This window comes from Phyllostomus hastatus, unplaced genomic scaffold, assembly GCF_019186645.2.
Source record: "Phyllostomus hastatus isolate PE091 unplaced genomic scaffold, TTU_PhHast_1.1 phas_scaffold_193, whole genome shotgun sequence".
In the NCBI taxonomy this organism is placed as follows: domain Eukaryota; kingdom Metazoa; phylum Chordata; class Mammalia; order Chiroptera; family Phyllostomidae; genus Phyllostomus; species Phyllostomus hastatus.
In genome coordinates, this window is record NW_025334015.1 from 9,846,953 (window position 1) to 9,859,794 (window position 12,842).

At 43.2% G+C, this 12,842-nt stretch overlaps 1 pseudogene; it reads right to left on the reverse strand.

The window, feature by feature from the left end:
* Positions 1–292: 292 nt before the first annotated feature.
* LOC123832528 lies at positions 293–1,576 on the reverse strand (annotated as a pseudogene).
* Positions 1,577–12,842: the final 11,266 nt, after the last annotated feature.

Here is a 12,842-nt window from a genome sequence, read left to right on the forward strand (position 1 = left end):
GCCTTTCTAACCAGAAGCCCCACTACTTCCTTCTACGGGTCATTTATCCCACATGGTCCACCTGCCATTCCAGAAGCTTGCTTCTCAGCTGACACAGCCTTTCCCACAGTTTTCTTGCTCTGAAGGCCTTTTTCTGTCCCTCCTTCCTTCTCTCCCTCCCTCCCTCCATCATTATCTACCCAAACCCTCCCAATTGTTTGAGGCATGATTTGTCTATTTTAATCTTTCAATGAACTTTTTATTAACCTCCTGCCCTGCCATGGGGTGTTCCACTTCTGCTGCCTTTAACACCTCAAAACTTGGTGTCGTTGACCTCAGATACCACTCTGCCACCTACAACCCTATGCATCATGGTCTTTTGGGTGGTTTGTAAGGAGTTACTCTTGTCCAGGGTGTCAACAAGATTGAAGTCCTCCCCTTCTTCCAGTAGGCTGTGGTAGGTGGCAATCTCAGTCTCCAGCTTAACCTTGATGTTCAGCAGGGCCTCATACTCTTGGGCCTGGCACAGCCCCTCTGCCTCGGGTCTGGGCCAGCTCTGACTCCAGGTGCAGCAGGATCCCACTGAGTTATTCCATCTGCATGGCATAGTGCGTCTCCACCTCCCTCAGGCTGTTCTCCAAAGTGACCTTCAGATTTCTCACTGAGTCCAGGTCAGTTTCCAACTACTGGACTGTGTGTCTCAGCTCTATGAGTGTCGTCTCAGCGTGCCTATCTCAGTGGTCTGTGAGGTGATCACTGTGGCGCTCTCTTCAGTCTGATGGGACCAGTACTTGTCTAGCTCCTCTCAGTTCTTCTAAGCCAGCTCATCATACTGGGCCCAGGTGTCTGCCATGATTTTGCTGAGGTCTTGAGATTTGGGGACATCCAACTCCATTGTCAACCCAGAATTGGCAATCTGGTTTTGTAGACCATTTACTTCCTCCTCGTCATTCTTCTTCAAGAAGAGCAGTTCCTCCTTGACAGCATCAATCTCTGTCTCCAGCTACAGCCAAGTGGTATTGATGTCATCAATGACTTTTCGGAGCCCACTGATGTCATTCTCCATAGACTGGCACATGGCCAGCCCTGTCTCACACTTGACTATGAAGTCATCAGCAGCAAGATGGGCATTGTCAATCTCCAGAACAATGTGGGCATTGTCCACAGAATTTGCAAAGACCTGAGCCCTCAGGTCCTTGATGGTCTTGAAATAGTGCCCCCAGTCTCTGACCTGGGATCCCTTCTTCTCTAAGTGTTCCTGGATTTTGCTCTCCAGTCTCCAATTATCAGTCTCTAGGCTTCTCACCCTCTCCAGGAAGGAAGCCAGGTGGTCATTCAGGCATTGCATAGTCTCCTTCTCGCTTTGGATGCCCCCTATGCCCACTAGATCCCTGGCCATCCCTGCAGCCAGACCCCCAGATCCCCAGCTGTCCCACATGCTGCTGGAGTGGGACACTGAGATCCGGGAGCCTGAGCCCCTGGTACCTGCATAGATGCTGGCCATGCTGCTGGCCAGCCGGACACGGTAGCTGGGTGACTGCACAGAGCCCAAGGTCCAGTAGCTTGTGGAGAAGCTGGAGCGTGTGCTGAAGCTCATGTTGTTCAGGGAGGAAGGTGAGAAGCTGAGACTCAGGTTGAAGCTGCCTATTTGAGGCAGGATTTAAATGCTACCCATGATTAGAATGATCTGCCGGCTCACAATTGTCTGGGCCCTCATTTTCTAGTTCCTCAGTTCTGAGACAAAGCCCAGGAATCTATGTTCTATTGCCTCAAATGATTCGGACATCCCTCAGACTTGGAACCACTCACTAGAGCTGTGGATCCTAGACTTTTGGAGTTCACAAACCAACAAGATTTACATATGCATATGAGCATACACACAGCTGAAGGACTCATTGTAGGCTACCAACCTTATGTTTTGCTAAGTAAGGATATTGCAAAACATAAGGAGAAAAGGGCACTGTCTTTTATATCTCCCAAATAAAACCTTCACCCCATAAACATCACTTGGGGGAACCTGAGCATGGGTTCAGCCATGGCCCAGATTCTGGGGGTAGGGACACTGTACAAGCATCTCTGCCTGAGGGGCATTCAGCCTGGGAGAGGCGGGCACATGGAGTAAGAGTCATCAACTGAAGAACAATTCAAGTCCATTTCAATCAGTGCTAGGGTGGGTCAGAGCAGAAGCTGGCTCTGTAGGGCCAGGGAGAGAGGGAAGGACTTCGCAGAGAAGGTGGAACCCAAGCTGAGTCCCATGAGTGGAAACCCAAAGTTGGGGAGGGGAGGGAGCCCATGTGATGACGAGGAGGTGGTCTGGATGAGCATTGCCACCCCCACAGAGCCTTGTCTCCTCAAGAGACAGTGAGGGGGGGACTGAAAGTGGATGTCAGTCAGCACCATCAGCTGAGCTATGAAATCGGGCTCCAAAACTCTCCCATGTATGTATAACTTAGCAACCAATATATGGCTTATATAAGCAGAGCAGAGAGAGCAGGCAGCCCCAATTCAAGGCCCAGCTCTGTGTGGACAAGTCATGTGACCTTGCTGAGCCTCAGTTTCTTCATCTGAGTGATGGGAATATTCTGCCTCCCAGGGGTGTTGTCAAAATTGGATAAGATGAATGGCTTGGCTCAACCATTGCCCTTTCTAGGAGACTTCTCTGTTCTTAGCCTCCTGATCCCCTAGCTGGAAATAAACACTTTGTCCTTTGTGCCCTATTGTACTTTGTAGAGATTTCTAGCACAGTTTTTTACATGCTTATATCCCTCTACCTAGACTAAGACCAACTTGAGAAAAGACCTATATCTTACTCGTGCCTGATGCACCGCCCAATACGACTAAAAACTCAATTTTCTGTTGAACAACAGAAAATAAATGTGCTTTATAATATATATAACATATATATAAAATTTTATATATACATACATATAGTATAACACACTATAAAATGGTAGTCACTAATTCCATTCCTTCTAGGAACTTCCACCTTTTGCAGTATTTTTTGTGTCCCTAAAGGCTGAATGTAGGTTGAATGAAAGGTTGAAGGGCTGAACAATGACCAAGTTTTCACATGATGGAGGAAGTTTGCTGAAAGAGAATTCATGGTGAGGACTGTCACCATAAAGCCTCCGCTTGAAGAAGAACAGTCCCTTGAATCCACAGAGCAGGGAAAGATAATCTTTTGAGAAACCCCCTGGCATTTCATGATTACAGGTTAGTATAAAGACTCTCACTCCTTGGGCGGAGTTACTGCTATGGGTAAGGGTTTGACAAAGGCTGGTAATTAGCAAGTGTAATTACTAAGCGTTAGTTTATATTTTCCTTCCCAGAGGCAATTATTCAGTTAAGTATATATTTTGGCCTGATTACAGATGGTAATAAACAAAAGTGTATTCACATTTCCTCAGGTTCGTCTGAAATTCACTAATCTAGCCAGACTCACCAGACATTTGTTACCACCAACAATCACAGCAAAATTCTTCCTTACACAATGAATTGGCCTTAGAATAGAAGGGAAGATGAGACCATGATTTGTGAACATGCTAATTATCTTTTTTGGCTGTAGCTTATTAATTGACGTTTAGTCTTCTCTTCATGAAGCAGAAAGTAGCCTCAGAGATAATCTAGTCCAACTTTCAGCCCAGTACAGAATCACCTCCGCTCTACCTGGTCCCTGGGAACTGTAATATCAGGGACAGTTTAGTCTTATTTTCTCATAGCTGTAATTATGAAAATCACCCTTGATTTGGCAGAGACAGATTAGATGCTCAGCAAACCCATTCCTTCTTCCTGGGAGTACAAACAGACTACATTTTCCAGGTTTCCTTCAATTAGATATGACATGTGACTTTGCTCTAGACACGGTAGGTGGAGGGATGCATCCCATTTCTAGCCCTGGAACCTCTACTGTGTTCTCTGCCCGTCATCTGCTAGCTGGATGCAGAGGGCTCGGAGAGGCATTAAGAAATAACAGAGCTGCCCTGACCCATGTGACTCAGCAGGTTGGGTGCCATCCCCAAAACAAAGGGTCACCAGGTTGATTCCCAGTCAAGGCACATGCCTGGGTTGTGGGTTCAGTCCCTGGTCAGGGCGCATACGAGAGGCAACCAGTTGATGCTTCTCTCTCACACTGATGTTTCTTGCCATCTCTTTCTCCCTACCTTTTCCTCTCTCTAAAAATGAATAAATAAAAATCTTAAAAAAAAAGAAATTACAGAGACCCCAAAATGAGGTCCCTGAAGCTCAGCTTGCAGGAAAGCCACAAAGGAGAACCACCTGACTGGGAATATACACATTGGACCATTGCATGAGAAAAACATAAATTTAATTGTGTTAAATGACAAAAGTTTGGGTTGTCTCTTAGAGCAGTAAGCATGCTTCGACTTGTACAAAACGTGATACTTTGAGGTAGAGTCCTGCCAACTCAAAAAAAAAAAACCCCACCAAAATATGTGATACTGGCTTAGCAGTGAGATAATATACAGTAAGAAAACTGACAATGAAGGGGAAGAAATGTGTTTGCAATGGCAAAACATTTGATCAAAATAGTGCCTGTGATAACTTGGAAGACAGGCCCACGGACACTGAACATATACCTCTAGGAGTAAAGGTTGGAAAGAGTCCAAGGGTTAGTGTGTATTGGCTACTGTTGGCTGTGCTGGGTAAGCATTACCAAAAAAAAGTGAGCTCAGAAAAAAATTGACCTTTCAGCAGAGATTAAGTGTTGTGGTCTTTTCACCCAATCCTATTAACTCAGCCAGCATCAAAGGAATAAATAACATACATGAGGAAGAAAGAAGCAAATCAACATTGAGAATTATGATTGAAAAGAAATTGAGGTATAGTTCCTGGTATATGGAACTGACTAGAGGCAAATAAAAGAGGAGCCAAGTAAATTTTAAGTCTATATATCATCAAAGAAACCACAAACCCAAGCTAAAAAGTCTTTAACTGTTCAAGCATCAGAACAATCCATGGGTCCCCAAACTTCCATAAGCATGTATGAGGTACTAAGGCTGTTCAGCCCCAAAGGAGGTGCCCTCCAAAATATCCATTAAGGGGACATGGAAGAACCTGAGTGCTAAGTGCTGGATTCAGGAGCTACAGAAGGCAATGAACAAGCAAGTGTCTCCCAAAGAATATTGTCTAATCAAGGAACATCCCTCCCTTTCTACTCCCCTGTGTTAGTAGGGAAATTCCATGCCTGCCCAGCATGCTTTTACAATCACTATAAACCAGCAGTTGCTGTGTTTCCTATTCCCTCTTTTGTAGATAGGATATCCTATTAACCTTATTCAGTCACTTTCCATGCTATTTTGTTAGGGGTGTGTGGATGCTGGAAGGTGGGGGAGCAAGCAGACCACACATCTTTTTATTTCACAGATTTCCATACAGCAAGAAGCTTCAACTGGGTCTGACAGAGAAGTCTGTCAGAAATAAAGGACTGGAGCAGGATGCAATGGCTGAATTAGATTTTGGGCTGTCCTCTTTGAGGAAGTGGGTGTATTCTATTTGTGTGAAGAATGAAGAGTATTTAGTGACTCTGAGGGCAGTCCATGGCAGATACTGGGTAGCTACTGAGCGAGCACATTTCCTTCTATTCCCCAGCACACAGCTGGACCACATTTCCCAGACTTCCTTATAATCAGGTGTAGCCTATGACTGAGTTCTAGCCCGTCGAGTGATCCCTATATGGAAAACTGAGTTTTGACAAAAAATATAAAGGCACTTTAGTGGAATAAGGATAATCTTTTCAATAAATGGCTATGAAAAACTAGTTACTTGTAAGTAAGAGTGAGAGAAAGGGTTAAAAAGATAATGAATTTGCAACTATTCCTCACATATATACAAAAATTAGCACACGCCCTGACTAGTGTGGCTCAGTTGGTGGGGCATCGTCCTGCAAAGTGAAAAACCACCGGTTCAATTCCCCGTCAGGGAAAATGCCTGGGTTGTGGGCTCTCCTCAACTGGGGCACATACAAGAGGGGACTGATTGATGTTTCTCTCCCTCCCTCTATCTCTTAAAAAAATTAACACACAATACAATATACAGATAATTGTATTTTAGAATTGTATACTTGAAACCTACACAATTTTATTAGCCAATGTCACCCCAATAAATTCAATAAATTAAAAAATTATTTATAATTAGAAATTTTTGTAAGTAAACAAGTAAAAAAATAAAGCAATAAAAATGGGGCATAGACCTAAATGTAAAAATTAAAACTATAAATTTACTAGAAGAAAAGAGGAGAAAAATTTTGTGACCTGGGTTAGGCAAATTTTCTTAGATATGACATTAAAAAGTACAATCTATAAAAGAACAAACAAATAAACTTGACATCATCAGAATTCAAATCTTCTACTTATCAAAAGCATCAGAGAATAGAAAAACAAGGTACAGAGTGGGGAAAAATGTTTGCAAAGAATATACCTGATAATGGACTTGTATGCAGAAGATAAAACAAACTAAAAAAAAAAAAAAAGAAACCTCAGTAGGAAAATAAACAATGCAATTCAAAATGGAGAAAAAGTTTGAACAGACATTCCACCAAAAAAAATATATAGATATACACACAAGCAGTAAATAAGCATATGAAAAGAAGCTCAGTGTCATTAATCACTAGGGAAATGCACACTACCAGTAAAACCACGGTGAGAAACCATGACTCAGCTATCAGAATGCCTAACATTAGAAAGAGTGACCGTCCCGAGTGTGGCCGAGAGTGTGGGGGAACAAGGACTCTCAGTCAGTGCTGGTGGGGGTGTAACATGGTACAACCACTTTGGAAAACAGTCTGATGGTTTCTTTAAAAACTTAAACCTACCAGCCCTATGATCCAGCCTTTTCTAAGTATTTTCCCATGAGAAAAGAAGGCAGACATCCACACAAAGACTTGTACGTTAATTTCTTATCAGCTTTATTTGTAATGGCTCAAAAGTAGAAACAAACCAAATGTCCATCAATCAGTGAAAGGGTAAACAAATTTTGTTTTTTGCATACATTGGGATACTGCTCAACAATAAAAATGAATGAATTATGTATACACAACATGGATGAATCTCAAAATAATTATGCTGAGTGAAAGAAGGCAGACAAAAGCAGAGTACACACCATGTGGTACCATCTATATGACTCTTTAGAAAATACAAACAAATCTTCAGTGACAGAAGGCAGGTCAGAGACTGCCTGGGGAAGAGGGGCGGGGAAAGGCTGGGGGAGAGGATCAGAGGGGTGTGAAGAAACCTTTTGAGTTAACAGATATGTTCACCATCTTGATTGTGATGGTGGTTTTACATGTATATAAGTATGTCAAAATGGTCAGATTATAAGCTTTAAATATGTAAAGCTTATTGTATGTCAATTGTATCTCAATAAAGCTATTTAAGATAGTACACAATAGATGCAGAGATTGAAGAAGAGGGAACAAGAGGGAATGCTCTATATGTAAGTTTCTGAAAGTTGGAGGTGGGGCACCAGACATAAGTCAAGGAAACGGTTTTGCATAGGGGTAGGGACACCTCTTCAGCAACAGCAGGGATGCAAGAGTGGTGGGGTCCAGATGTGTGTGTCTGTAGGTTGGTTGCAGGTAATTGAGGAAGTCCCATCTAATGGCTTCTTCTTATTTTTATTTTGTTAATCCTAACCCTAGGATATGCTTAGAGAAGGGAAGAGGGAGAGGGAGAGAGGGGGAGAGAGAGAGAGAGAGATGAGAGGGAAACATTGATTGGTTTGTTGCCTCCCCCAAGCACTCCAACCAGGGATTGAATCTGCAAAATAGGTATGTGCCCTGACCAGGAATCGAACCCACAGCCTTTTGGTATATGGGAGTACTCTTCAACTAACTGAGCTACCTGGCTAGGGTAAATGACTTCTTTTTTTTTTTTAAAGGAAATGTGAAGGCAAAATTATCTGCTGTGAGTCAGGTGAAGAAAGTTTGAAATCATTATTGGTGATGGACTAAAATGTGTCTAGAAAAAGGAAGATGGTTTCCAGAAAGTGTTGCAGGAACCGGTGAGGTGGCTGGGCATGAATGGATAGCGGTACCCGTCTTGTTTCCTATGGGGTGTCCTCTTGCAGCCACCCAGGGCCCTCCTGCAGACAGGCAAGAAGTAGAAAGCTCAATTCACCAGGGGTTGGAGATTTTGCTAGATAGCAACAACAAAAGGATACATAGAAAGGAAGTTCAGATTGTTAATGGAGCATGAAATCTAAGGTGAATAAGAAGTGAAAAGGAGAAAGCTAATATTTTGTGAGAAAATAAACCTACACAATGGAGGTTCCGAGGGCATCCCAGAATAGTTGTAGGGGACATTGCTGAATTAAGAGGGGAAGAATTGAAAGCTGTGACCAGAAAGTAAATGCTTGAATTAGTCATTTTCAAGCCAGAGAAGTTTTGGATGGTGACAAGATTCACAGTGTGGCTGTTGAAGTAGGACACTAAGGATACATTAGAGGTCGACATGAGAAAGTCCACATAAAAGTGTCACTGGGAAGATTGTTTGGATGTTGCCCATTGCATCACAAGAGCATTATTGAACGTGTTCTCTGTCCCTTCATTTCCTGTAAATTAACATTTTGATGTAGAAGCTTGATCAGGTTTAAGTTTAATTTCTTTTTTTTTTTTGCAAGGCCCCTTCACAGGCAGAGGTGCGTACTTTTATAAGGACATGCATAATGTCTGGCTGTGTCTCTTTCTGTGATGCCAGCATACGTTGGCAATCTTTGCCCAGATTCATTAACTCAATAAGGTTCTGAATGGTGACACCCTAAACCAATCATCCCTTATTCCCTTACTGTCTTCTATGACTGCTTAGTTACTCGGAGGCACAGTTCACAGAGAGTAAATGCTTGTTTTCCATTTATTTACCAGTTTTTAAAATCATGAATTCATTTCCTAGCATCTATTCACAGGTGATGAATTACATTTATTTTTTAAATCTTAACACTTGGATTTCAAAATATTTGATGTACTTCAACCTGTTGCAATTATGATCCTTACTGACACTTTCAGAAGCATCTTCAAGTCAGCTCCTGTGTCCTCTGTGTCCTTTTGACAGGACCTGGCGGTGTTGGAGAGCTTTGGTGCTTTCTGGCAGGACAGGACATTTCAAGCAAAACTAGTGCAGTTCCTGCCCCAGACCCAGAATGAGCCACTTCCAAGGAGGCCTGTTCCTTCTAGTGGGAAATAGAATTTAGAGGCCATCATCCAAGTGCTAAGAGTTTTCATTGACTTTGGGTTGGTTAACCATTGTTTTTATATATTTTCAAAAGGCAGAGCTAGGAAACACTTTTTTAAAAAAGATGAAATACATCTTAAGTTCGTCCTGATTTCAATCACTTTAACATTCATGGAAACAATACATCCAGTTTACAAACAAACTGCGAACGGGAAGGAAAGCGATGGAAAGGAACCCTATAGATAAAAAGAGACTTAAGGGACATACCAGCTCTTAAGTTCAGACGTAAGGTCTTGACTCCAGCTGAAAAATAGCTACAATTCCCCATCCTCCAGAATTGAGGCAGCTAATTTTTAAAGTCCAGAATAGCTATCAAACATCAAAATTTCCATACCAAATCAACTAAATTTTACTCTTTAATTTTACTGACACAAATATGATTCAGAAAATACTGAGAATCCCAAATGTGACTGGTTTGAAGAACATCTGAAAGATTTCACTGGATGGTGGATGGCAATGCTAAATCTGATGAATGTAATTTCTCATACCAGACAAAAGAGAAACGTAAATTTATTAAATATGACTTAGGAAATAGGGATGCCTACTGCCCGACCTTGGAAACAAAAGGGAGTGCTTTCAGCAGGGGCTGGTGTGGCTCAGCTGGTTGGAACGTCGTGCAGTAAACCGAAAGGTTGCGGGTTCTGTCCCAGTCCAGGTGCGTCAGGAGAGGCAACCGATAGATGTTTTTCTCCCTCTCTCCCCTACCATTCCCCTCTTTCTAAAAACCAGCAAGCACGTTCTCAGATAAGGATTTTTTAAAAAAAAGAAAAGAAAAACGGAAAGATTTTTCGCTTGATCTAGAGCAGTGACTTTCAACCGTTCTCATCTCACGGCACACAGAAACTACTAAAATTTTGCGGCACATCAAAAAGTATGTTATATTTTTTGCCAACCTGACAAAACTAGGTATAATTTTGATTCATTCTCACTGGAAGGCTATTGTTGCATGGGCTGTTGTCATTTTTTAATTTGTCAACCTAAGGGAAAAGGAGTCAGGTACTGCATGTGTTAAAAATTCTTGCGACTAGCCCTGACTGGTGTAGCTCAGTGGATTGAGCACGGGCTGTAAACTAAAGCGTCGCAGGTTCGATTCCCAGTCAGGGTACATGCCTGGGTTTCAGGCCATGACCCCCAGCAACCGCACATTGATGTTTCTCTCTCTCTTTCTCCCTCCCTTCCCTCTCTAAAAAATAAATAAATAAAATCTTCAAAAAAAAGAAAGAAAAAGAAATATTAAAAAAAATTCTTGCAACTAAATAGTGAGCCTCTTGCCACACACTGATTGAAAACTGCTGATCCAGAATAGAGGAATGGAATGTGGGATGAATACATATTTCACTTCAAATCATCAGATCAGTAAGTCTAGAAAGTCATTAGACATTTATCTGTAGAGTGGAAGGAGCCTGCCGGTTCTATTAGGAGCCTGCCGGTTCTATTGTAAAACCTCTGCACATTGTTTCGCCGGCATTAACTTAGCGCTGATGGATTCTAGATAAACTTTTTCACTGTTAAGCCCTCACTGCTCTTTTGGGATCTAAATTGCTTTCTTTAGGGTTTTGCTTTTGATTTGCTGAAAGTAACTGACATGTGCCAGGGCAGGCAATGATGGGTTGGAAGTGACCCAAAATCCAAGGATAATTATTAAATCCTGCTTATATGCTGACAAGGTTAAAAGCTAGGCATTTCCCTTCACATATTCCCATTCACCAAAAGAGAGTCTGATTCTTTCAGCCACATGACTATGACCTCAAGTAACTTTAAATTAGTGCCTTTTATTTCAGCATACATATACAATAATATGTAAAAGTTTAAAAGATACATTTTGAACACCTATTTGTGAATCTCGAAAGAAGCCAAAATAAAGTATATGGAACATTAGGAATGCACCTGAATTGAGCTCGCAATTATTCTCTTATGTTATTTCTGTAAACACATTGAATAAAACCAGCTGTCTTTGGAGCTCACTGCGTGTCAGCCTGTGCTTTAACCATTAGAATACGACAGTCTGTAACCTGGTTGATTCTGGAAAGTAGGTCTGGAACAGCTGTCTCTATGTGCAGAGGCCTCTTTTAGAAATACGCACTCATTGAATTCTTTAATTGCCGTGAGCACGCTGGTGTTCCAGGGTCCAGAGAAGCACAGCAGCCTTGATAACAAAAGCAAATAATTGCCATCCTTAGAAAGCAGCAGAAAACACCCAGCTCCAACACATCTCAAGCTTTCTATATGTGGGTGAACACTCCTTCTTGCTTCATACTTGCAAGCTGAACATCTGTTTATTTTTAAATTTTTGATTTATTGATTTTAGAGAGAGAGAGGGAGAGAGAGGAACATTGATTTGTTCCACTTATTTTTGCATTCACTGCTTGATTCTCATTCAGGGATTGAACCCAGAACCTTGGTGTAAGGGGATGGCACTGTAACCAACTGAGCTACCTGGCCAGGGCCTGAGCACCTGTTTTAGTTGTACATTGTATCATATAATTGTGCTTTGATTTATAGTCACTTTCTCCTATTATGGCATCTATTTGCATTGAACACAAACTGCAAATAAAAAAATAGTAAGTGGCTGGAAGAGAAACCAAGGCAAAAGAGAAGAGGAGGGGGAGAAGCAGGAAGAGGAAAACTAGCTCCAGGGCCTCTGCGGGGCAGAAGCACGAGGCTCCAGGTCCAGAGCCCAGGCTCCAAGTCTGGCTTAGACTTCAGAGGTAACTCCAAGAACCGCTGAGAAAGCAGCATCTGCATCCGGAGCCAGGTCAGAGGACTCGGCATCCCAGGCACTCCTGTCTGGGTCCAACAAGCTCCTGTCTCTGCCCCTCCCACTAGGGGGTAAAAACCAGTTCCCCCTGGCACTGCTTGCCACTCCATGGCAAGGACCCTGGTCTGTTACTCTGCTTCAGACATGCCCCCTCCCCCCGAGTTTGTTCCTGGTGCTCGCACCCCTTTCCAAGATCATTGCAAAAAGAGATGACAGCATACTCCGCACCCCGGACTACACACAATAGAAGAGGTGAGGGGCCTGCACTGTTGCAGGTCCACGTGGATCGATGGGGGGTTTGATCATTCACACTCGGGGCACACTGAGGTCTGTCGTCTGCACCCCACGTTGTGAGACATACCCCAGTGACAGCGGTGTGGGAGCAGGGGCAGAAGCATGTGCAGGGGAAGCTGAGGGACACATGGTCTGTCTACGTCAGGGCTTTGCCCTGAGATCGGGCTTGGTCAGCTCAGCCTCCTAAGGACAAGTAGGCTCAGGCCCAGTTCGGGGGTGGGAAGGACATTGGCCCAGCTGACTTAGGTGACCGTGCAAGTTGTTCCACCTCGTTGTCTCACCTTCCCCATCTCTGAGTGGAGGTGATAACAGTGCCTACCCACTTCAGAGGGCTGTGGAGGTGGTGAAATGCGATGATGCAAATAGTCCCCATTGTGGGGCTGGCTAAAATCAGACTGCAGAAAAAGACACGGCACCGGGGTCTTGCAACTCTTGGTGGGGTCGTGTCTGTGTCCAAGGAGCCGGGTGCTGGAGAAAAAATGCCACCCAAAGGAGGGTAGCCTGGGCAGAAGCAGGAGGAAGGTTCCCAAGGTGCAAGGACTCAGCCTGACAGGCCTTGAGGTTCTTGG